This window comes from Stegodyphus dumicola, chromosome 6 (genome assembly GCF_044657685.1).
Source record: "Stegodyphus dumicola isolate Sdum_Otavi_A_Nest chromosome 6, ASM4465768v1".
In the NCBI taxonomy this organism is placed as follows: Eukaryota; Metazoa; Arthropoda; class Arachnida; order Araneae; family Eresidae; genus Stegodyphus; species Stegodyphus dumicola.
The window spans coordinates 8238917-8265489 of record NC_140773.1 but is presented as its reverse complement, the minus strand read 5'-3'; the positions used below and the strand labels follow the sequence as shown (position 1 = coordinate 8265489).

At 33.0% G+C, this 26573-nt stretch overlaps 1 protein-coding gene across 1 annotated transcript in view; it reads right to left on the bottom strand.

Annotated features, from left to right (window-relative positions):
• Window positions 1-26038, bottom strand: part of LOC118180844 (immunomodulatory peroxidase-like) — a 109173-nt gene extending 83135 nt beyond the window's left edge. The window contains exon 1 of the mRNA XM_035349900.2: window positions 25660-26038. The gene's annotated coding sequence lies outside the window, so the exon portion shown is untranslated. The remainder of the gene's footprint in view (window positions 1-25659) is intronic.
• Between the last annotated feature and the right edge of the window lie 535 nt (window positions 26039-26573).

Here is a 26573-nt window from a genome sequence, read left to right as displayed (position 1 = left end):
CTGATGCATTCTCTACAGAACAAAAAAAAACACTCTATCCCCCCTGCGAAATATTAAATTACCAGCATTGCTTTAAGGGGACTCATACACCTTAAACCCCTTATAATCTTCGAATATGTGACTGTTGCAAGAATTGGGATATTTTGTTTATTTTAAAAGCAATTACTTCCAGCATTTTACAGCTGACTACATAATATAGCTGCTTTAGAAAAGAGTAACCAGAAAATTTGTGTTGCCACAAATATTTTTGTAATTTAATCCGCTTTGTGAAAAACGTTTTCGTCATGTTTCCACCTTGCGTGCATGATATTTTTAAAATGGCTAATAGTACATGCTTGGAATTTGATGGAATTCATTATATGGGCACTACGTTCTAACTGAACCCAGAATCTGATGAATATTTTAATATTAAAAAAATTTATGCACGAAAATATTACAGATTTTTTTGATAAAATACATTTTATAAATTCAACTCTAAACAAAATAAAAATTTAACATGAAATTCCTAGAATTTTTGGTTCATAGTAGTTTCCAAATGTTATAAAAGCAATGTATTAAATATGGAATTAAATTGTGCAACAGAATATCTTAAACTGTGTGCGCAAGGTGGAAACATGACAAAACGTTTTGTCACAAAGAGTATTAAATTATAAAAATGTTTGTGACAACACGAACTTTGTAATCACTATTTCAGAAAGCAGCTCTATTATGTAGTCAGCTGTAAAAAGTTGGAAGTAATTGCTTTTAAAATAAATAAGTAATCCCAATTCGTGCAAAAGTCACATATTCGAAGATGTTGTGGGTTTTAAGGTGTATGAGTCCCTTTAAAATCTAATTAAAAAAAGTGGCTTCGAGAATATGCTCCTTTTATTTACGCAGGACGCAACTACGCAACAAGCAATATTATTATAATGAAACGGCTTTAACATTTCTTCTGTTTCAATTCTTGTAGCAAATTTATTGCCTGAAAATGAAATAACGCATTTTAAAAATCCGCTTTTTAGAGAACTGAAATGAATATTTTAACAAACTATTATTTGATGAATAAATGAGTTTCTGCTGATATATTTTGCATGCTTATTTCCTGTCATGACAAACGCTTGTAACTCATGAAAGTCTTGGTTTTATGAAGTATTCAGAGATCGATGTTATTCTGAAAGTTTGCACGTAAATGGAGACTGGTTTTATCAAGGCTGTCGAAGTTTCATTTTGAAAAGATGATTTCTTCAGCGTATTAAAATGTGTGCATCTATTATTATATTGAAATGGCATTAAATTAATTTTTGGTTTCAGTTTTTATACCAAAATTTAATGCCTGAAAAGGAAATACACGCATTTAGACAAGCTTAAACTACTTTTTATAAGATTAATCTGAATATTGGTTAATCTTCGGATTATGGTAACTTGGCGATTTTTTGGCCAAAATGTGGCGACCAACCCTGCTAAAGAAACCTGCTAGTTTTTTTTTTTTTTTTTTGGACGCCATGACTTTATCCATGTACACTGCTAAAGTCCTAGCTAGTAACCTTTATCGCCTTACCAAAACGTCGCCAAACTACGTGTTACCATATTCCAAAGATTAGCCTGAATATTGTTTTAGCTTTTATTCGAAACATTAAAGGAAATGGGCAGATTGTGAGTGAAAACTACACTTTTACCTTTTACTTTTTTAACATTGAAATTTAATGAAGTTTATTTTGTAGAACCTTTAGGTTAATCGGAAGCAGAAAATATGATAAATATGCAACCACCTTCGCCGGGAATAGAACCACGGACCTCTGGAATACCGGCCCAGCGTGCAGAACCACTGCACCACGAAGGACGCCAGAAAAGTGGAAGAAATACCTTATATACTCCTCTTTTTAAAGGGCGACTAGGGTTTTAGGGGCTTAGTCGCCAAATCCTGGGTGCGGAGAATCATCATCCACAACCCTTTTAGTTCCGGCGCCACTTATAGAGTCTTTAGGTTAATTGGAAGCAGAGAAGATGAAAAATGTGCAACCGTCTTCTCCGGGAACAGAACCACGGACCTCTGGAATACCGGCCCAGCGTACAGAACCACTACACCACGAAGGACGCTAGGAAAGTGGGAGAAATACCTTATAATTTAAGGGGACTCATACACCTTAAAACCCATAAGATGTTCGAATAGGTAACTGTTGCAAGAATTGAGGTACCTTATTTATTTTAAAAGCAATTACTACCAACTTTTTACAGCTGACTACATAATGTAGCTGCTTTCTGAAATAGTAATCAGAAAGTTTGTGTTGCCACAAATATTTTTATAATTTAATCCGCTTTGTGACAACATTTTTCGTCATGTTCCCAACTTGTGCGCACAGTTTAAAACATTCTGTTACATAATTTAATTCCATATTTAATATATAGCTTTTATAACATTTGGAAACTACTGTGAACCTAAAATTCTAAAAATTTCATGTTAAATTTTTATTTTATTTTGAGTTGAGTTTATAAAATGTATTTTATTAAAAAAAATTTGTGATGTTTTCGTCCATAAAATTTTCACCAGATTGTTGGTTCAGTTAGAAAATAGTGCGCATATAAAGAATTCCATCTAATTTCAAGTATGTACCATTAGCCATTTTAAAAATATCATGCGCTCAAGGTGGGAAACATGGCGAAATATTTTGTCACAAAGAGGATTAAATTACAAAAATATTTGTGGCAACACAAACTTTCTGGTTACTAGTTTCCAAAGCAGATATACTATGTAGTCAGCTGTAAAAAGTTGGAAGTAATTGCTTTTAAAATAAATAAAATATTCCAATTCTTGCAACAGTCACATATTCGAAGATCATGAGGGGTTTAAGGTGCATGAGTCCCCTTAAGCTTGTTAAGATGAGCTGAGAATGGAGATTTATACATATGTATAGATATATAAATAGCTGTACTATACCAAAGGTGTGAAAGCATTTATTTGACAAAAGTTATCCTTCCCGATACATTTCTTGTTAAGCAAGTTACTATATATTTCAGGTGATCATAATTTTTCGTGTCTGGAATGCCCTTACGTTCGTTTAAATAAAGCATTCCTTTCTTTCTGTTACCTTCTATTTCTTTTTTTTTAATGGATTCTAGCTTTTATTACACATAAGACCGCGAAATTACCTCTGCCTCAGGTGATAAAATATGTAAGCAGGGCTCTGCATACTAACAAAACACTCATTTATTATATAAGTCGTAAATTACAAGGTTACATACTTGTGATCGCTCTTCATTGGCCAAGTGGATAAAAGCACTAGGTCGATTTAATTCTCGAATCTCAACAGAAAGACTGGCTACACGTGTGTGATAATTAATTGAACAAAGAAAAAATTCGTTGTGTTGTGTAGCAAGAACTCAAAATACATAAAATTCATTAGCTGTGTTTTCTTGCATGCAAGGATTGTTTTTAATAAATTTTACTTTCATTTATATTTTTAAAATCAAATTTCAGTTTATTCGCAATAATTTGTCACAGAGGACTGAAAAAATATGGATGTATTTTCTCAAACAACCATGTCTCAGCTGATTCCGACATCAAAAGTTTATTAAATTATTTTTTAAGATCATTGAATTCATTATTTATATTTAAGAAGAAACTCTTGACGAGAAGGAATGGGACTTGATGTATTCTCCATGAATTTCATGCAAAAATGGTTGCTAGAGCCATTCTGTAGATTGGCCTTCTATTTCCACCGCAGTTGAGGTAAAGAACACCCACCTCTCTCCCCTACCACCAATCCACACGAGAAGACTTTCGGCTTGCCGTATATTTGGAGTGCCTCCATACCTCAAAGACACTATACACATATCCAGCCTTCTCCTAGATTTGAAGCCGGACCTTTCGGTACCACAGAAGGCTCCCTTAACCACTATACCGTCTGGGGGCACGAATGTAATTTAATATTGTAAAATGCAGCCCCCTAACATATTCGTTAATATCTTCTTACCACAGTCCGAACTATAAACATAAGCATGGCAGCTTTATTTTAAGCATTTTTTTCATTCCTTATGCAGGGCTTTGTTGGAAAAATTACGATTTTATGCAGTTATAGCCAATTCATCATTAAGTGCCCCAAAATGTCAAACTTCGTCATTAAGTGCGCAAGAGTGGTAAACATGAAAACAAATTTTCGTAAGAAACTCTTCCCCTCCTGCTTCAAACGACGACACATTTTTTTTAAAAAAATGTTGATTAATATTTTCTTAACATTTTTATTTTGAAAGAGGGCGGAAGGTTTAATTTATAAACTGTGAAAATTTCAAAATTTTACATTTGATTCCTGTTTAAATTTTGAATGAAAGGAAAATACATGTTGTAACATAAATATGCAAGCTGCACACGAATTGAAATGCTCTGAAAATGAGAGCTTATCATAAAATTTTTCTAGCTTAATTATTTCTCATAAATGTTGTAATATATTTAACAATTATATAAACAGCAAGAAAATTCTGCACTTTGATTGAAATAATTGGATATGCCATTGTAAAAGTACCCAATCAAATCGGAGAATTGTTTTTAAAAACGCATAAAATATTTCCTGCTGAATAGTAACATAAATTATTATTTCAGTGATAAATACACTTGTATGCTGATTTGTAAACATCTAAAAATTTATTTGGGTAATTTTAATCCTACCGTAGCTGGACAGTTTTCGATAAGGATTGTAAAATGTTATATGACACTTTTGATATATCAGAAAAGTTTATAATGACTCACACGCAGATGCTATCGCGTGCAGTTTACTATTTATAGGTTTTGCTCATTTTCGTAGCAGAAAAAATATTTACAGTGTATTCTTATTTTATAATTCCTATTCTTTTCTGTCTCCAGTACATGTGAGATGTCGGGAAAAAATGTTTTAGAGGAGAATGTCCATTAAATACGCTTTCCTCATATCAACAGAAGGAAGTATATAGACATATTATTTGGGATATAATAGAATGAGAACCAATAAAGAAAGCGTTTTCCTTGTATTCTCAGATAGAAACGTTTCGGAAATAGTTAAACGATTTTTGTCTTCTTTATTTTTTCTCGAGAAACTAACAGTCCAGTAGCTGTGTTTATATTCTGCCACTATTCTATGAAATAGACTAAAATTTGTTTGCTTAGATAATTGAGAGTTCCTGGACTTTACTATGGTTCTGAGGACGTTAAGTATTTCCTATGCCAAAGCAGAACACAATTCCAGTTTTCTCCTTCTGTACTTCATTTTGAAAAACTCTGATGTTCCAATAAATCAATTTATCTTGATGTTATCGATATACATTGACACAGGCTGAAAATACAATGGAAATATTGTTGCGCAGTTTTCGAACATAATTTTAATACTTTCCTTTTGAATCAAATTTTTTCCAGTTCCAACTGCTATTGTTAAAAGCGGAATAAATTATGTTATGTACTAATTAATAGAATTGCATACTAACCAATAGAAAATTTGTTAAACTCATCTCCACCTCTTATTAAATTCAGATTGGCAAAAGACTGATCCTCCATTCTCACGATATCCTATTTGTACCTATCAAAGCTTTTCGTATTTCAACCAATTAACGTATTCCGTTGCTTTATTCAGGTATGTAGTTCTTCAACAAAATGGATCTGAAGTAAATTTTACTCGTCCCCCCCCCGATTCCTTTGCCTTTGAGATGTGTTTTCAGTGAGAGTCTTGTCCACAATGGATTTCAGAGGCTGAAAATATCTTTATCTTAAAGTTACGAACACGTATCTTCTATAGTAGCGGCATTGCAAATGAGTGCGATTCTTTCTCGAATACCAGCTGATAGTTATTGTTGAAAGTTCAAATTCTTTTTCTCATCTTTGAAGGTTTCCGCATTCATTTGGGACACATTATATTTAACAGAGAGTACAAAATTATTCAAGAAATACTTCTAAGCATTACTAAAGGAAATGATAATTGTAGATTGAAGCAAAAGCAAGAAAAGCAATAGTTATGCTTGCAGTCATGAAGTAGCAGATGGACTTGCCGGACAGAATGTAGTATCTGCTAGCTAGAAACGTGAGTTCTGGAACTGTACAGCTCATTTGAAGATGCACTCTTTTAATTTTGCGTGCTTAATTTTTAAAGTGTAAAAAATATCAAAGCAAAAAGATTTAAGTCTGAAAGGAAAGGATAAGAAAAACTGCATTTGAACTACGAATTTCTCAAACAGCACTGAGCAAGCTACTTAAACGTAGAAATATAATTAATGAAGAACTAATTAAAAATGCAAGTTTCTCAAGTTATAAGGTATTTCTCCTACTTCCTTAGCGTGCCTTCGTGGTGTAACGGTAGCACGCTGGGCCGGTATTCCAGAGGTCCGTGATTCGATTCCCGGCGAAGGCGGTTGCATATTTTTCATCTTTTCTGCTTCCAATTAACCTAATGACTCTACAAGTGGCGCTCGAACTAAAAGGGTTGTGGATGATGATACTCCGCACCCAGGATTTGGCGACTAGGTCCCCTAAAACCCTAGTCACCCTTTAAAAAGGGGAGTATATGAGGTATTTCTCCCACTTCCCTTGCGTACCTTTGTGGTGTAACGGTAGCACGCTGGGCCGGTATTCCAGAGGTCCGTGTTTCGATTCCCGGCGAAGGCGGTTGCATATTTTTCATATTTTCTGCTTCCAATTAACCTAATAACTCTACAAAGTAAGTACTGAGATGTTAGAAAATAGAGAGACGTTGAAATTGCATTTCTAGAATTGTTTCAAGCTGTAAAACTAAAAAAAAAATGTTTTTATTTCTTAGGAATTTTCCACTAATACGCTAAATGCTAGGAGAGAAATTTATGTCAACTTTTGTATGGCGCACGAGATAGAGAAAGTGAAATCCAGGACTGTTCATCAGAAATTGTATGATGCGACAGAAGAAGTGATTATCATGTAGCTGATAAAAGATGCTACTCGGGCTACGAAGCGAATATAGGTCATAGGAAATTCGTAATGCAGATGAAACAGGACAGCGTTTCAGAAAATTACCAGAATGCATGTAAACAATTTAAAATGAAACAGCAGTTGGTTTAAGAATTTGAAGGAATAAGTTGCTGTGTTATTACAGTGTAAAAGGGACCTAACAATAAAGGAGACAACATTAGCTATTGATAAAAGCAAAAAAACTTGACGTTTGAAAGGAACCAAAATGTTACTTCTAACTTCTTCTAACATAATTTCCTTAATATTATATAGTCTTTCTATTCTTTTGTTTTTGCCAGTACTTAAATTTTAATAAAAGTGTGCTTTAGACGTTTCTGGAGTTTTTTGAGCTATGCAATATTTAAAAAATCTAATTAATTTGAAAAACTCGAAAATCTTTTGTTTATTATAGATAGAAGAAAAACAGAAAATTTAGAAAAGCAATTATTTGTCGTTTTTTGCATATAATTATACGGGGTCTGTCCTAACAATAAGGTCACAGGTCATGGCTTGATCAAGAAACTGGTGGTGGAGAGAGCTTGGGACATCAACTTCAGAAGGAGACACAGCTCAATTGGCTTCGAATAATCGGAAAGACTGAACAAGTTCCGAGAACATACCCTTGTATCGTCGATGCATTAAGACAACAAGGGAGCAAAAGATGGAGTGCTGCCTGGTGAAGTTGTGCTTTGAAAAATCCCCTACCGAAACATTCCATAAGATCAAGACAGTACACTGGTGTGCAAAAATTAAGGACGAGACGGTTTCTTCAATATAACTTTGTACAAAAGCTTTCCAAATCAACACATTTAATACCGTAAGATTCTCAATACGTAAGGACATGAGTAATGTAAGCAACACTTACTAAAAGAGAAATCAGAGGGATAAAAAGATTCTTTATTGAAAAAGTAGCATGGATCACAATGCGACTGAAGGCCGAAACATCCCAGTGATGGGTGTCCAGCAAGAAACATCCGGTCTTTAATAGGGGATATAATCTTCCCTGACTGCTAGGCAGGTTTCCGAGCGTCTGCCCATGCTGAGAATGAGGGTGTCAATGATTTGTTGAGGCATTGCTGCCCATTCGTCTTGCAGCGCCAATCGAAGCTCCGGAATCGTTACTGGTGGTAAGGTACGAGCTACCAAGCGTCTGCCTAGAAAATCCCATACATGCTCGACGGGATTGAGATCCGGAGATCGTGCCGGCCAATCCATACGTTCAATACCCTCACTCTCTAAGAGCTGTTCGGCAGCTACTGTGCGACGACATGGTGCATTATCGTCCATGAAAAGGAGCTGCGGACCCGTAGCGCCTCTAAAAAGACGCACATATGGAAGAAGAATCTCGTTACAATAACGAGTCCCGTTGACTGAACCTGCGTCGAAGATGTGAAGGTCTGTACGACTACCAAGCATGATGCCTCCCCAAACGAGAACACCGCCACCTCCATACCTGTCCCTTTCAATGATGTTCGAGGGATGGTTGCGGCTTCCCCGCTCTCTCCAGATGAGTAAGCGATGAGAATCGCTACTCAGACTGAATCTGCTCTCATCTGTTTCATTGTCTCTCCAATTCCGGTGTTCCCGGCACCACAGAGAACGCCTTCTCCGATGGGCAGGCGTTAGAGGTACACACCGTACAGGGCGTCGTGCGAACAGACCACCACCGTGCAGTCTTCTGGCCACGGTAAAACGCGATATTGGTCGTCCAGTCGCCTGTGTCATGTGTCTAGCGATTTCTCCCGCTGTCTGCCGCCTGTTTCTTCTGGCCTGTAAGGCAATATACCGGTCATCTGGTTCCTCGTGGACGACCACTACTAAACCCCCGGATAGCTGTTCCTGTAGTTTGAAATTGTCTCCAAAGTCGTGAAACGATGCTGTGAGCAATTCCGAACTCTGCAGCCACACTTGTCACACTGCGGCCTTCCTCCAACTTCCCAATGATTCGGCCTCGGGTAAAAGCATCCAGATGTCGTCTAACAGATTGATTATTCGCCATTTCTCGCTGAGGCAGCAACTCGGTGTGATTTTAACTGCTATACGGCATGCAATCTCCTTGCCAGAAATACTGATCTTACACCGACAACATGCTTTATACTACTCAGACACTCCCCCATTACGTCTACCTGCATATCTGCGCATGTGCTACCGTACATCACCTTACTTAATCTCCTGATTGGTCTTTCTGTCCGCTCTGACTTTTCGTTCAGCTGATATGCTAATTTTTCGACTTCGTCCTTAATTTTTGCACACCAGTGTATATGGCAATGGTGCATCGTGCAGATCGCGAGTGTTCAAATGGTACAATACTTTCAGAGACGACCAGAAGACCTGCATATCGAAAAACGACCTAGGGCCCGTCCACAGCTACTTCGGACGCTAATGTGAATGGCAATGATCGGTATTTCAGTGTTCGTTTGATTGCGGAAGTGTATGCGCCTTTTTGTGGTGGAACGTAGCACGCTGACAACGGTGTGTCTCAAGAATCGCTCGCTGTTAAGGAGTTTTTGATCGGTAAACTCATAACTACACTTTCGCAGCCACCATATATCTCCGTGCCAGTGCGTCACTGTGGAAGACATCCAAAGGGCTGCGACAAAGGTGCTCAACGAGATTTCATAAAAAAGAATTCTAAAATGCTTACAAACAGTGGGAAAATACTGGGACTTGCTCTTTCAGCTTCCAATGTTCTTAGTTTGAAGAATAGCAGATGTCTTGAAAGATTTTGTTAAATAAAATCTAAATAAATCAATAAATCGCCTCAAGGGCGTTTAAAATACTGACAATCCGGAAATAGATCCGAGTGGTTTGGTGACTGAAGAGGTAGAAAGAGATCTGCGAGATCCATAGATCCATCCTCCAGAATGTCCTCCAAAATATTATCTTGGAGCTGAGACCTCAGTGCGATGGGACTATTCCGGTACACAATCCAAGACGAATTTATGGCACCCTCATCTCTATCTAAGCATTTACTACTTATCTACTCAGCAAAATTAAGTAAAGATTGAACAATTTAGCCATATATTTTAATATAAGTATGCTCGTATCATTCATATAATCATTCTTGACATTTAATATACAGCTAATACGTTTAAAAACACAAACGAAGAAATTAAATCTTAATTTAGAATTAAAAACTTCAATATGTTTCATTATATAACCCGAAATATTATTACGCTTTTGGGCTTCTAAGAGCAGACTTCTAAGTACGGACGCAGAATAAAAATCATCTTTATTCGTAATTACATACCAGAAGCGGCCAAATCGTGAATCATTAATTTAAATATTTTTTCCATCAAACATTTTTAAATCAAATTTTGAGAATTAATCGAACACAATTAATTTTATTCAGCGTTTTATTTTTCTATAATGTGAAAAACGGAGATAATCAAGATTGCTCGGAAAGCATGATTTAATTTTTTTACTTCATAAATATCTAACAAAAGGTTAATTATAAAAATGAGTGTGATAAACGGACTTTTGAAATAAATTTTGAAAGAAGACTTATTAGTAAGCTTAAAAAAACTTTAGTGATGTATTGTGGTATGTGTTTTCTTGTCATTCAATCCATTTTATTCAAATTATTCTGCGCTTAAGTCATAATAAAAACCATTTTTATCTTGCTTCTAATGATGACACGTCTTCCCTTTTTGTAATGCTGTTAATTTTTTTTACTGTTCGTATATCAGCTTTCAATAGCATAACTTTTGCATGTTATGTGTTGCGGAGTAATAGAATAATATTTTCTAAATTAAAATAAAATTTTCAGTTATAAGGTATTTCTCCCACCTTCTTGGCATGCCTTCGTGGTGTGGTGGTCTGCATGCTGGAAGATTCAGAGATTCGTGGTTCGATTCCGGCGAAAACGTTGCTCATTTTTCATCTTGCGTACTTCCAAACAATACCAAATGTCTTTACCCAGTAAGTGGAAGATATATTAAACAAATTTATCAGGATCAATATTTATAATTCTGCTTGGGTTCTGGAGAAAGGAAGTTATTTCTTGAAGGTATTAAAGATTATATAACGTAAGTTTTCTTCAAACATAGTGTTCGAAAAATATACAGTATAGAGTAACAAAAATGAATGATATAATATGTGGTATAGAATGTATTAAAATAATTTCAAAATGAAATTCTTTAAAAAATGAAAAAGAAATTCTTTGAATTCTCTCTAAAATAAAATTCTTTGAAATCTTTATCACAGAATTATAATTCAAGAGACGTACATCACAATAAATGTCATAGTGTTCTATAGCTTTATCTCTGCCAGGTGGTCAATACTTTGTGATACGAATCCTTAAGTTCTGAAACGAAAGCTGTCATTTTCTGTCTTATAAATATTATTTAAACAACTATAAGCACAGTGGCAAACTCCAGGAAATAAAGGGGGTGGGGAAAATATTTTAAAATGGAATATGAAATTTACATGTTTCTCTGCATCGTCAACAGAAGGTTTGTGCAACGAAAGAACAAACAAATCATCCAGGAAGTAAGCCTATTTGTCAATAAAAGAATTAGAAGACTTAGTCTTCTAATTCTAATTATCTAATAGACTATTAGATCTAATAGACTACTAATGTCGTAGAGTTCTATAGCTAATGTTAATTAAAGCTAGTGTTGGAATTTTTGACTAGTATGCCTAATTTAACTCTCTTAAGAATATCCAAACTGTGCAGCAGTTATAGTTTAGGTGTAGCCTATCATGAAAAACAGAAGTCTATTAGTGAAATTAGTTTTTAGACTGTCAACTGTATTTTTACGGTTAACTACTTTTTGACGAAGTTATATGTGGCAGGTTATTATCTGTTAGCATCAAAAGTTCTCAGAAATTCGATTGGTACAAAGGTCGGTTGCTCTCAGAAGTTCGATTTGCTGATACGAATGCAATCTTCACATCCTCGATTTACTGTTGGGCATACGTTGGTGAAGTCACAAAAGTATTACCGTAATAGCGGTAATAGAAATCTTAGCATCAAAATCTTCAATAAGATCGAAAGGGCTATCGGATAAGACTTTTCAATGGTCACATATTGGAAGTCCAAACTGAAGAATTTGGTGACCATTCTGGACCACTGGTAGATATGAAAAGTACTTTTCTATGTCTATTTTCTATATGGTATAACCGACCAATCCATTTTCTAAGAGAGTTGCATCTACGGCACGTTGAAATGAGACGGTCCATATCAACATTGCAGATTCAGGTTGGAATGGCGTACAGATTGTAGGCTTTCGTGTCCAAGCCACATACTTGTTTGAAGGTTTACTGGAGCAGGTTTCAATTCATTCTGACGACACTTCTCGTAAATTTGTTAGGTAGTTCTTCCATCCAGTCGGTTTCTCAAAATTTCGCAAAAGATGTGATGAAATCAAATACTCCTGGATGATAAATCGATAGCAAACTGGTCATCTAATGGATTCAGGGTTCGCACCCTGCGTATCAGGTTAAGTTGTGCTTTTTGGTCTCGTATTACGTATCCCTTTGTCGATTGGGACAAACATACGGATCTCTCTGTCTTACGTACTGGAGACTATCTTTAAACTTACGCAGTATTTCTCAGTAGTTCATCTTGTTCTCGCTCTTTTCAACTCATTCCTCTACAAACCACTGGTAGAAATGATACTCAAAGCGAAAACACGCGCTGTCTGTCGCTTCACACTACTTGAATTATGCTCATGCATTACATGATGAAAAGTACTTTTCCATGTCTATTTTCTATATGCCATATGCTTATATTCCCAAGAGTTTTGAATCACCTCTATACATGTATTTCAATATATCCTATATATTTTACGTAATGAAAATAATTAAAGTACATTTAGCCTTATCGTCAAAAATTAAACTGTACATTTAAAAAAGTAACTGCCTTTGAATCTCATTTGCTAAACACGGAAAACAGCTACATGTAAGAAAAAAATTGAATATTTCCACCAAAATGATATTAAATTTCAGTAGTCCTTAAATAATTGTCGTCTTTTTTGTCGGAAATTCATATTTTAATTTTAAGCAAACAAAAATATTTTCCTAGTTTCTTACAATTAACTTATTATATTTACATCTGGCCTCAATTTTTAACTTTAACCCTGTTAACTAATGTTCAGTACTGATCAGCAACATAAGCATGATTTATTCACGATTAATTAGATTTGTATTATTTCTGTGTAACTCATATATGGATCAAAACCAAATAATTAAAGATATTTTTGTTCATTTTAAGTTTGATCTTAGCTATGGGTTTTAAAACAAGTTTACTAATTATATTCCTTAATGTATGTATACCTTGCATTAAAAAAATGGGACAGTTTTATATCTCTAGTTCTACTCGACCGATTGTCGAAATTTAACTTGCGCTTTCCATCTGTTGACTTAGGATATATATTAGATTTATACATAGCATTGTTTTAAGATAGGTATTTTGACACAAAATCGGAATTTTTCTGAAATACCTTGCCGTTTTTTTCCATATTTCGATTCTACGATTCAAATTATGCCAAACTGCCAAATTTTAAAAAAATCGCGCGACTAGGTTTTAAACATTTAGCTTCTCCATGTTAATTGAATTTGGTATATATTTATTAATATATCTTTTAATTAAACTTATTTGATTCTTCTTTTAGCATTTCGAAGTTTAGGTACATTCCAAATAAAATTCGCCCATTTTTTATGGTTTATTTTTAAAATTTTTATTTTTAAATAATTTTTGTAAATTATTCAAAAAAGGTTTGAATTATTCTAAAATGTTTACCATGATCTTTAAAAAGTTATGTTTCTAAGCATACATGAACAAAATTAGAGTTTTTTCAAAATTTTCTAAGATGTACTGGCAAGCGATAATAACGCCAAATGTGGTTTACGTGCTTTGTCAAAATTATTTTAAAGAATGAACAATGCATTTTTTTCCACTCGTGCACAGTGAGAAAAGGGAAGGTAAAGTAGACTACTATAAATTAAGAATTAAGTAAACTATATTCTTGGCGCTAACTGAAAAAAGTGCGCCAAGGTAAATTTTTAAATTTCTCACCAAAAACTAAAAAATTCAATATCTAGGCGCCCACCAGCGGCCGAGCGGTAAAGTCGCTGAACACTGGTAGTTCGGTCCGAGGTTCGAATCCCGTGAACGGGCTGGCTGCATGGGTGTTTTCGTGGTTTTCCTCATGTGTAACATGTACACGAGCCAGTTTCCCTTAGAACGTCCTCCACGAAGGCATCCCTCCTCTTAGGCAGATAGCCCTCGAGGTTTTGCCATAATCACACACACAATATCTAGGCATAATTTGAGACGTCGAATCGAAATATGGAAAAAAACAGTATGTTACTTCAGAAAAAGTCTGATTTTTTGTCAAAATACTTAAATAATGTTATATGTAATGTTATATATATATATATATATCCTAAGTCGCACTTTTGATACATGGAAAACGTAAGTTAAATTTCGACAATTTGGAGATATAAAACTGTGCCTTTTTTTGTGCAAGGTATACATATTTGCTGCACACAATAAATAAATTATTTGTTTTCAATATGGAATTAATAAATATTAAGGAAAAAACTAAAACTTCCGTTTAATTTATTCGAATACAAATCGTTCCTACTTTTGTTTCAATTTTATTGTTACGATTCTGTAGGTGCTATTCCCTCAGAATGATGTAAAGGGATATTTCTGTGGGATTTATTGCTAAAAATGATTTATGGTACTCTTTTATGAAACCAAGAACCGAAGAACAAACGATTACCAAAAATTGAATATTTCTTTAAAAGAGCGTATTAATGTATTCTTGAGAAAATATTCAATTAAGACATTTTTCTGAAATGCAAGATTTATGAAATATATAAACATCCTTCATAAGCAGAAAATTTTATGGAAATTCTCGAATGAATTTTGCTTCGAGCACAAAGGAAATATTTTTTGAAGATTAATGTTCAAACCTAAACTACTAGGCAATAATGTGTTACAGTACCAAGACATCAAAAAGCTCAAGTGATTTATTTTATCTTGATATACAATTTGAATTTATGGAAACCTTATAAATGAGACAAAGTACGGTAGCGTTTTTTGCTAAACGTATTTTCTTAAATTTTTAGAAAAAAAACTTTTCTAACAAGTAAAACTGCAAATTTGATTAAATATTAATTCCAATAAAATGTTTATTACATTAAAGAGATCAAACAAATCGTGATTTCAAAAACGATTTATTTTAGGATAAAACAGCGATTGTGTATTGTAAAAATAATCAAATTATCCTTCACATTTTTATCATTTAACAAAAGTTGGAAGAATATAAAAAATACAATAATGACAAACAAACATTTTGTTTTTGCACGCGGATCTAATTCCACTAAATAAACTAGTTTATTTTGAGGAATGAAAGGAAGTAGTTTTTAATCTTTGTCTTTTTACAGTCTTCCATGGATTTTCTTAAGCTTTTATATTTTTGTGGTATTACATAACTTTTATTGATAATTATTGCGTTCATTAGCTATCTAATGGTAAAGTATATAAAGTTTCATTTCGTCCTACCAGTTATTTTATGTTAGTGTTTTTTTCTGTCCCCTGCCAGAAAGTAAATTCCTACATTGCGTGTATTCAAATGAGGTAAAAAGGAGTTAGTATTTAAATGAAGGCTTCAGATGGAAGAATTAGAGCGTGTTCTGCCTGCTGAAGGCCACGTTGCTATTTTGATTCTCTTATTTTGATTCTACGGCGTTGTGTTATTCATTTAAGCATTTAGGCTTGTCACGCCGACTTAGGTCAGAGCCAATTTTCGCGTCTTCTCTGTTTGTGCAGCTGTTGGCCTAGCTTACATTCACTTTGTTACGTTGTGCTTTCGGTTAACTTTTATTTGAGTAGGAAAAAATGGTGCCTTTCACCCTTTCCCAGTCTCTGTGATACCTTACAAAACATAGTGATAATTCACTTAAGGGGACTCATACACCTTAAAACCCATAAGATCTTCGAATATGTGACTGTTGCAAAACTAGAGATAACTTATTTATTTTAAAAGCAATTACTTCCAAACTTTTACAGCTGACTACATAGTATAGCTGCTTTCTGTAATAGTAAGCAGAAGGTTTGTGTAGCCACAAATATTTTTATCATTTAATCCGCTTTGTGACAAAATTTTGTGTCATGTTTCCACCTTGCGCGCACAGTTTAGAACATTCTGTTGCATAATTTAATTCCATATTTAATATATAGTTTTTATAACATTTGGAAAATACTGTGAACCAAAACTTCTAAGAATTTCACGTTAAATTTTTATTTTGCTTCAGAGATGAGTTTATAAAATGTATTTAATAAAAAAAATCTGTAATGTTTTCGTGTATAAAATTTTTAATACTAAAATATTCATCAGAGTTTTGGTTCAGTTAGAAAATAGTGCCCATAAAAAGAATTACATCAAATTTCAATTATGCACCATTAGCCATTTTTAAAATATCATGCGCGCAAGGTGGAAACATGATGAAAAATTTTGTCCCAAAGCAGATTAAATTACAAAAATATTTGTGGCAACACAAACTTTCTAGTTACTAGTTCGCAAAGCAGCTATAATATGTAGTCAGCTGTAAAAGGTTGGAAGTAATTGCTTTTAAAATAAATAAAATATCCCAATTTTTGCAACAGTTCCATATTCGAAGATCATAAAGGGTTTAAGGTGTATGAGCCCACTTGAAGTCTTATAAGTTTCTAACATCTTATCCTACCAAAAACAGGAGGCTTCATAAGTGTATATCTTGTAAGTGTGTGGTAAGACAGAGCTAGGTAAAGGATTTAAAATATATAATCATTTTGACAAACTTCTTAATTTAAATCTCAATAGCATATATTTCGCCTTTCATGGATTAGATTAAACACTGATTTAGGAATTACGAAAATTAATTTTTCGTAACTTCTTGATCTATCGATTAGGTAATATTCCATAGCTCAATTTCGGTGTGATTATGGCAAAGAATTAGGTAACAATAGAAAAGGAATTGCATATGTTGTCTAAAAACCATCTGCATACAATAAAGAATTTTGTTTCAATCGACATGCATGCATTTTTATTTAAAGTAAGCATTGCACTTATATTAAATAAACATAAATGTTTTTTAGTACAAGATGCAAATACAGGTTACAACTTTTAATAGCTTGTTTTCACTTCAAGTATTGGCTTTACGCGTTGTAATAGTTTTTCTTGTACTTAATGTAATATATTAGTGTAAGCAAATGTAAGCATTTGGTATAGAAAAACGTAAAGAAATTAACTCCAACAACAAGAGCTTTTATCTATTTATTTACTATCCATCAAATATTGACTTCATACGGTCAAAAAAATCATGTAAACTGTCCGTACTTCATAATTTGTTTGCTCATAGAAAATGATTTGTTCTCTATCAAAATTCCTAAACGACCGGAATCTGATAAATGCGAAACAGCTCACGTCTTCATTTCCAAAAATAAGAGTACATCTATTATGTATATCCCAATCTATTCAGAAACCTGAGATAACACACTCATATATTTTCCACGACTAAGTTTGATGGCTTATTAATTAATGCGACCACTTAGAAAACACAATAGCAAAATAATTAATTGAAGAGATCTTCTGATAATAATTCTGGGAAATCAGAGCAAATGTTAACGTTTGGCTCATTGTTTGATCAGTCATCCTAGTTTTGTTACGCAAGAGATCCTTTGGGAAGAAAGATTTTGGAATAAAGGATGATTTTAGGGTAATGCAATTAATAACAAAGCTTAAAATATCAGTTCTGCTTCAAATATAACCCAGCTGGCTGATTTACTAATCAAAGCATAGCATACTAGAATTGTAGACCGTTATTTTTTATGATCACAGCATTAGTTATGCACTTATTAATCATCATGTAATTGTCAATACTTAGTTTAAAAAGATATATACACTTTAATAGATTTATAAAGATACTTAGACCATGCATATTAATTTAACATAAGACTCTAGTAATTGTAATTGTATGCAATAAATGATAAATTATTAATAATGTATATAATAATGATTAATTATGTATATAATTATTAATGATGTATATAATAATGATTAATTATTAATGATGTATATAATAATGATTAAATTATTTACGAATTTTATGGCGTATCTTCGTTACACCAGTAGGGCTACTGAGAAGTTCTGACAAAACACTAGATAACGGCAAACTGAGCCAGAACTCTATTGTTCAAGTCAAAATGAGTTGCCATTTGAAAATATTTCCGTTGTCGACTTCCTCATATGCTATGCTTTGATACGAGGATGCTTTGATATGCAATAGGGAACTTCAACTCACAGATGAAGTGAATCCCATAAAGACCAACAAGATTTCGTCGTCGGATAAAAAGGTGCCATTTCTTGGTTGCTTACAGAATTTTTCAAAACCTTTTTGTAAGACTACTTTAAAAAAATCTGATGTGTACACCACATGACTTCTTTGTACGGAATATTAAATTATATGCATTTTTCTTGCATTTTGTTTCAACTTATTGGATTGAATTAAACCTACTTCGCCGACAGTGCATAAACCACAATAGAATAAATTCATTCCTTAAAATTCAGTTTATTTCTTTACCATAGCGACACTCTGGCGCTAGGTTCTCTTAACAGTATCATATTTTGTTCATATTATATTTCAGAATGCACCAAAATTTATATCATTTAAAGAATTATCTAATCGTTGCCACATGTTTTATTCAAATACTATAATAAAGCTAGAGCGATGTATAAAAGAAATTAAGCAAACAAAACAAAAACAGAAGCAGTTTTTCACAGACGATTGAGTATTTCTCATTCAATTAATTCAGTTCTCATTTCGCGACAAGGCAAAAATACATAAAAACTCAAAATAGCTGTATTAAAAATTACGAAGTAAATCTTAAACAGTTATTTCCTCGAAACAATTCGAGAAAGGATTAAGCATGATTTAATTCGCAATAATAAATGAAGGCTTTTATCTTTGTGGTTGCGAAGCTACGTTTCTCTAGATTGGCAACAAATCCACTACTCTGCTGTTTCAAATGTAAACAAACAATGGCCGTCATCAAGAAAGGATTAGGCTTAGCGGCACTTAAACAACTTTAAAATTGTTGATAATTCTAAAACTATTGCATACAGATTTACTAAAGGCATAAAAACCTCAACCTGAAGATAAGAACAACATAATTCAATCATTTTTAAAGCAAAAAATGTACAATTTACAAACATGTAAGAGTAAAGAAACTGAGATCACTGAGCCGGGTAACAGAGTGTATATATATATAAATATATTTAGATACGTTTGGCGCGGCCGATTGCAATCAAAATACGAGGTACACATCTACATGTTATAGTAGTCCTATATACAAAATTTCAACGTTCTGAGGCTACTCGTTTTTGAGTTATGCGAGATATGTACGTACGTACATACGTTCGTACAGACGCCACGAAAAAGTATCTTCAGAATTCATTTTAAAGCAGTTTTATATTTTTTTTGGAGGAAAAGAGTCTTTTATTCTGTCCTTACGTACAGATATCACGCAAATACATCGTTAAATTGCATTCGAAAGCGGTCAAAATGGATATTTTCTTTGAAATATGCTGCCTGAAACTTTTTGGGATTGCAATACTTCCTTTTTACTTCGTACAAGGAAGTAAAAAACTCATGGAAACTAGGAATGCCATAAGTTATTTGAGTTACAGTAACAGGTTCATTCTTTGTAACTTCACAAGGATTATGCCTCTGAGGATTACAGGTCTTTTTCTTGTAATAGAATTTCTTGTAAATAATTATATAAATGGAACATATTTTTCTCACGTAAATTCCGAAACGATATATCTATAATGATTCTAGACTATTTGTTTGTAATTTTACAGCTGGTAATTATGTAAGCAGAACATATTTTTCTCATGTAAAATCGCAAAGGATATATCTGCAACTGTTACAGACTATTTACTTGTGTTATTACAGCAAGTAATTGTGTGAGACGAACATACTTTTCCTGTATAAAATCCCAAAGGATGTATCTGTAACTACTACAGGCTATTTACGTGTATCATTGTAGTAAAGTTACAGATTATTTCCTTCTAATATGCCGTTAAGTAGTTATGTATGTAGAATATGTTTATCATAGAAGAAATACTAAAGGTTTTTTACAGTGTGGTATTTTCGTTTCCTATTTCTATCAATTCCATTATTTGTCTCAATTCAGGATCTTCTATTTGTGTCTTTCTCAGTCCTTTGTTGCAGAGATGCTATGGAGTCTGCGTTAGTTTGTCTGACCACTGGTTATCAAATTCAAATATTTTCTCGGCACTCGAACATTGTTGGCATTCTTCTGTACAAGGTGTTCTTAAAACATATCAAAATTTCTCCCAAAAGATTCTTTACAATGATAAACCTTCAAGTCATTTTGCTGTAACCGGTATATCCATTTAGATAATTGACTCTCTAGATTTTTGAAATTAGGTAAATAATTTAATGATGCACGATCTGCGTTAGCATCATAAGATTTGCCCCGTTTTTCTATACTTGCTTTGGATTCAACTCGGAAGAAAAGTTTGTAAAAACTATAGAATTCTTCTTTACATCAAAGTGACCTGTATTAAGGAATAACACTAGGAATTCGTGATTTCGGTAAAATGAATTGCTATGAGTTGATGTCACCGCCTTACCCTTTGCGGTAGGAAACTGCATCCAATACCGTTCCGTTGTCAGATTAAAGGATGCCATTTTTCTGCCTAAATTAAGATTTCACTTGTTTTCATTAAGGGGACTCATACACCTTAAACCCCTCATGATCTTCGAATATGTGACTGTTGCAGGAATTGGGATATTTTATTTATTTTAAAAGCAATTACTTCCAACTTTTTACAGCTGACTACATAATATAGCTGCTTTGGAAACTAGTAACCAGAAAGTTTGTGTTGCCACAAATATTTTTGCAATTTAATCCTCTTTGTGGTAAAATATTTCGCCATGTTTCCCCCTTGCGTACATGATATTTTAAAAATGGCTAATGGTACATACTTGAAATTTGATGGAATTCTTTATATGGGCACTATTTTCTAACTGAACCAACAATCTGATGAATATTTTAATATTGGAAAATTTTATGGACGAAAACATTACAAATTTTTTTAATAAAATGCATTTTATAAACTCAACTCTAAATAAAATAAAAATTGAACGTGAAATTTTTAGAATTTTAGGTTCACAGTAGTTTCCAAATGTTATAAAAGCTATATATTAAATATGGAATTAAATTATGAAACAGAATGTTTTAAACTATGCGCGCAAGTTGGAAACATGACGAAAAATGTTGTCAAAAAGCGGATTAAATTATAAAAATATTTGTGGGCACACAAACTTTCTGATTACTATTTCAGAAAGCAGCTATATTATGTTGTCAGCTGTAAAACGTTGGTAGTAATTGCTTTTAAAATAAATAAGTTATCCCAATTCTTGCAACAGTCACCTATTCGAACATCTAATGGGTTTTAAGGTGTATGAGCACCCTTAACTGCATTAGAAGCCTTGATTCGGGAAATTCATTTTGGAGCTTCTCATTTCTTCCTTGTTCTAGGGAATAGTTTCTGATGTTAGGAATATGTGTGTTAATTTGACTGACTTATGAGACTCCAGTACTTGTTCTCAGACTTCAAAAGCACATTTTTTCTGCCTGTATGTTTCTATTTTCGCCCAGACGGTATAGTGGTTAGGAAAGCCCAAATTTTAAGTAGGCCCATTCTTAAAAACAGACTTCCAAATTGCAAAATCATCAATTCTATACTTTGGCTGATACGTTACTAATTTGCTTTCAATAGTAAACTGAAATTATAGACTTTACTGTAGTTAATTTTTTAATGTAGTTAATTTTTTTTTATATAAAGCTCACATTAGATTAGAGTAAGTATCAAACATGCATTAACAGAAATGTAAAATAGCGCATTTTACAGTCTGAAATCCATATTTGTAAAAATGGAATTAATCTATAGTTAAAAAAACAAAGCAGAATGTTTTTAAGGTTTTTAAATTTTGTATGGAAAGAATTCTAAGGGGCTGTTGGACGTTGTATTTCGATGTTCCATGTGAGATTCACTGTAGAGTGACTCTTAAAAACATTTTTCGGTTATCAAAATACCGTTTTTGTTAACTACGAAGACACGTATACAGTAAGACCCCGCTTAACGCGGGGGATACGTTCCATCAAAGTAGAGCGTAATGCGAAACAGCTCTAAACGAGGCTATCTTTACATGTAAATATTGGGGTTAGGGGAAGATGGCTAGGAAATTAGTTAGGTATTGAATTTAAAAAGTATGTTTTTTTAATAAAAATAAAACCAAACATTTATTTCTTAAAGCCCAAATTAATACCACATTATTATTTCTTGCAAAAATAAAAACAAAATATAAATAACAAAACGAATATTCTTAAAAAAAAAAAAACAAATAAAATTCTCAGTTAATCATATTTAGTTAGCCTTCCGCGTTTTCAGTGTTCTGCCTTTTTGTGACAAAAGCATCTAATGTTGTTTGCCTTTTTCTTTTACGTTGTTCTCTTAAAAGTTCTTCATAAACGGATAGAGCATCTCTAACACCACGCCTTACTTTTGAGCTCCTGTCAAAATTCGGATCATTTCCATTATTTCAGTTATGGTAGACAAACTCCTTTTTAGAAACGCCATCGAAAGTTCTTTTTGCTATTCTTCTTAATCACTGCTGTCAACATTTTTGTTTTCTTCTTGTTCAGTTAATTCCTTGAGCTCATCATTAGAAAGACTAGCCGCTGCTTCTTGAATTATTTCTTCGACATCTTCCACATTTACCCCTTCAAAATATGTCTGTACAATACCGCACCAAACAAGAAATACAAGTACACTCTTTCGGATATGTGTTTGAAACCTATCGCTGCATAATATTTCGGGGAATCCCCGTATGCTGCGAGCGATTTCGTGGAATCCCCGGGTTGAAATAAAAGAGCGCTAAACCGAAACAGCGCTAAACGAAACAGCGTTAAGCGGGGTCTTACTGTACTATAAACGCGTATCCTTCCTTAAGTGGCCCACCAGCGGCCGAGCGGTAAAGTCGCTGAACAATGGTAATTCGGTCCGAGGTTCGAATCCCGCGAACGGGCTGGCTGCATGGGTGTTTTCGTGGTTTTCCCCATGTGTAACGTGTATACGAGCCAGTTTCCCTTAGAAATCCTCCACGAAGGCATCCCTTCCCTTAGGCAGATAACCCTAGTGTACTTTGCCATAATTAAATACACACACACACACCTTCCTTAAGTCATGCGAAAACCGAACGCGTGCCTTTAGGAAGGAAACAAGAAGCTTAATTGAATCTAAGTTAGAAATGCAGTTTAAATAATTTGATTTCATGTCTCATGAAAAGAGTAATTATTTCCGTTGAGCATTTCTATTGATTTCACTTACAAGAACGTTTCAGCCTCAGTTTCTCTACATAGTAAATTTTCCTTATTTTCTGTAATCGAAGCCTCCTTATTTTCAGTAAATTCTCAGTGGAATAAAACCTTCAGTTTTTCCAAACACCTTTAGATCAATCATTTCACTACAAGCAATTTAAGATAGCGAAGAATTTCTTTTTATTTTCTGCGTGACATCTATCGAAACAATAAATAGTCACACAAATCCCTTCTTTGTAAGATATAAAATAAAAAGCTTATATAAAAGAATTGGAAATTGATTCCTTACCATGTCCAATATTTAATAAGTATAAAAAATAACAATTCTTGTATAAAATGAAAGGCTTATATGAAAGAATTCGAATTTGATTACTTTACCATGTCCAATATTTATTTAATAAGTAGAAAAATAGCAATCTTTACTTACTTAGGTGCGTGTAATACATATTTCAACAAATATTGCAGAAAAGTACAAATATTTATGTAAGTAAAACTTCTGTGCATAAGACAAGATTTTATACGATTAGATTGCTTTTTCATATTCCATATTATTTATTTATTTATTTACTTGTATTACTTGTATGGGTTGAGAAAATTTTTAGTAACTTTATTTCCCTTTTCACCGATAAGATATAAACATTCACTTGTAGTTATTATATATTAAGATATAGCGTAATTTATGAATAATGATGAAATCATTTTCTACCAAAAAAAAAAAAAAAGAGGTAATTTAAACTATTTCTGTAATATCTGCAAAAGGTTTTTCGTGCAATTAAGACTATAATGTGTTAATATTAATTAACTAAATTTTATGATTTGGAACTTTAACTTTTCCTTTCTTTAATCTTCACCAGAATGCAAATCTCTACATATAATAAAAGAAAGAGTCTGTCTGTGTGTGTGTGTGTCCTTCGTTCGCGCTGCGCGTAAGCTAATAGACCCACGGCTACGAAATGTGGTACATAGATGCATCTAGACAAGAGCCAGTGCACCTCGAAGCGATGTTTTCAAAATTCAAATTCGAATTTATTTTATTTTATGTTTTGTGAAGAAATCGCGTCATTTTGAGACATATTGGGCTATAGGAAAGCGACATTTTACTTTACACATTCCATTTTCACATTGAAACGTAGGCACTTAGCTATTTTACGAACTTAAAATAAATTTTACGTTTCAATAAATCGATTTAATACGAATTTATTTAACAAAGGGAGCTTAACACCTTTTCAACGGGATTTTTTCTAAAAAAGTTTATTTTTAAAAATGTACAGTTTATTTTTCTTTGATTGTTGGACAAGTTAATCTTTCAACCCTGCTACTGCTTTTACAAAAAGAATTTTGGAAAAATGATAATATTTTGCATTTTTTAAAAAACAAAATTTAAATGAAGCTTCCGAGTACACTTCTCGCATCTCACATATTTAAAAATGTGATTTTGGCAACAATTTTCCTGTCTTATTGTTGTTGATAGATTTTTGATGAAATCGCATCATTTTGAATAGTTTCATTCTTTTAGAAATATGGGTATGGCAACAATTTTTCATCGTATTTCTTATGTCATAGTTTTTAAGAGATTGGCATATTTCATTGTTATATATATATATATATATATATATATATATTTGTAATAATAAAATTCCATAGTTAAGAATACACTTAAAATTCTAACTGTATGTTCTTTTCTGGCGTTATATTTTAAATTAGCGAAGTCGCCGAAAGTAGTTAAGGTGGGATTGATAAAGTTTTCTTTTAATATTTGTTCAAATTCTGAATAAGTTTTTAGCTCATGGCAATTTTTAATATAGAGCCAGAGGGCTTTTCCCTTAATGTATCGAGAAATATTTTGGCAGACTTTATTAAAATAACCTAACCAAGAAATTATGTCAATGTCCGTAGAATCTTCAAATGGAATAATATTTAAATCTATTGTATCTTGATTCACGTTCAGTGAATCGTCAAAATTAACTGGTTCCTGATTTATCGACATTGTAACTGAAACTTTAAAATTTTCTTGAGAACAAAAAATGTGCATTTTTCTCAAAATATTTTTACAATAGTTAAAAATATTTTTTAAAACCAAAAACTCTTCAGAGTATTATCAACACTTCATAAAATAATAGACTTAAATAAAAGTTTTGTATTCTCAAATTTTATGATTATCACTACACATTTCAGGATAGTATCAAATCTTACTTAGAATACTATTAATTAGAATAAGACTTGAAATTTAAATAAACTCGTAATTACTTTAACATAATATATTTAAATCGAACTATTGTCATAGCAACTTAGTTCACACACTGAGAAAAGATAATTTCTTAAAATATGTGCTTACTTGGCTGTTGAGTACACTATTTAATCCTGCTCGTTTGTGTGCTGTTAAAAAAAACAACACAGCATAAATGATTGAAATTCTTCACTTCTTTCCAGCAGACGATATCCAAATCATGCGGTTCTAGTTATGAGACGCGCTCAAAATTCGAAGACAAAGCTGAATCACAGTTCACAATTCAGTTGTAAAAAACAGACACAACTTGCACTTAAAATGTTCTTTCTCTTCCATTGGAATTATTTTCCTTTTGGGTACACCCATTCTGTCTACTCCTTGTGATGTATCAGCTTTAGTCGTTGCTTAAATAATCAGACGATAAGTTTAAAAAAGAGGATCCATTTATTATTATTCAGAAGAAATAGCAGCTACAGAAATCAGATATCCGGAGTAAATAAAAAGAATTACTAATAACTTTTTGTATGAAGTTTAATGGATCGTGACATTTAAGAAAAAGCCCCGATATTCCTTTTGCGAGTCTTTTTATAGCCTCTGGAAAGGCGGAGCTTCCAAGAAATGACGTCAGCCAATTCAGTTCGCTTTAAATATCTCCAGAACATTCTAAAACTGTACGTGTAAAAAAGGCGGGAAAACCAACTTGACTACGGGGCTGTAAATTTAATTCCACGTACTTTCAAATAAGAGAACGTCGCCAATAAAAATTAAAAAAAACATACAGTTAGAATTTAAAGTGTATTCTTGACTATGGAATTTTATTATTACATATATATATATATATATATATATAATATATTTTTATTGATGTTTTTTGATAACGTTGTTCTGCAGAGTAAAATTCTGCGCGGAATTTTAGGTTTTTTTAGTTGCTTTCATGTTATTTTTTGATTATTTCACTGTTTGTAAGATATTGAAAAGTTTTGCATGATTTTTTTTCTTCAACTGAAAGTTGGTTAATTTTT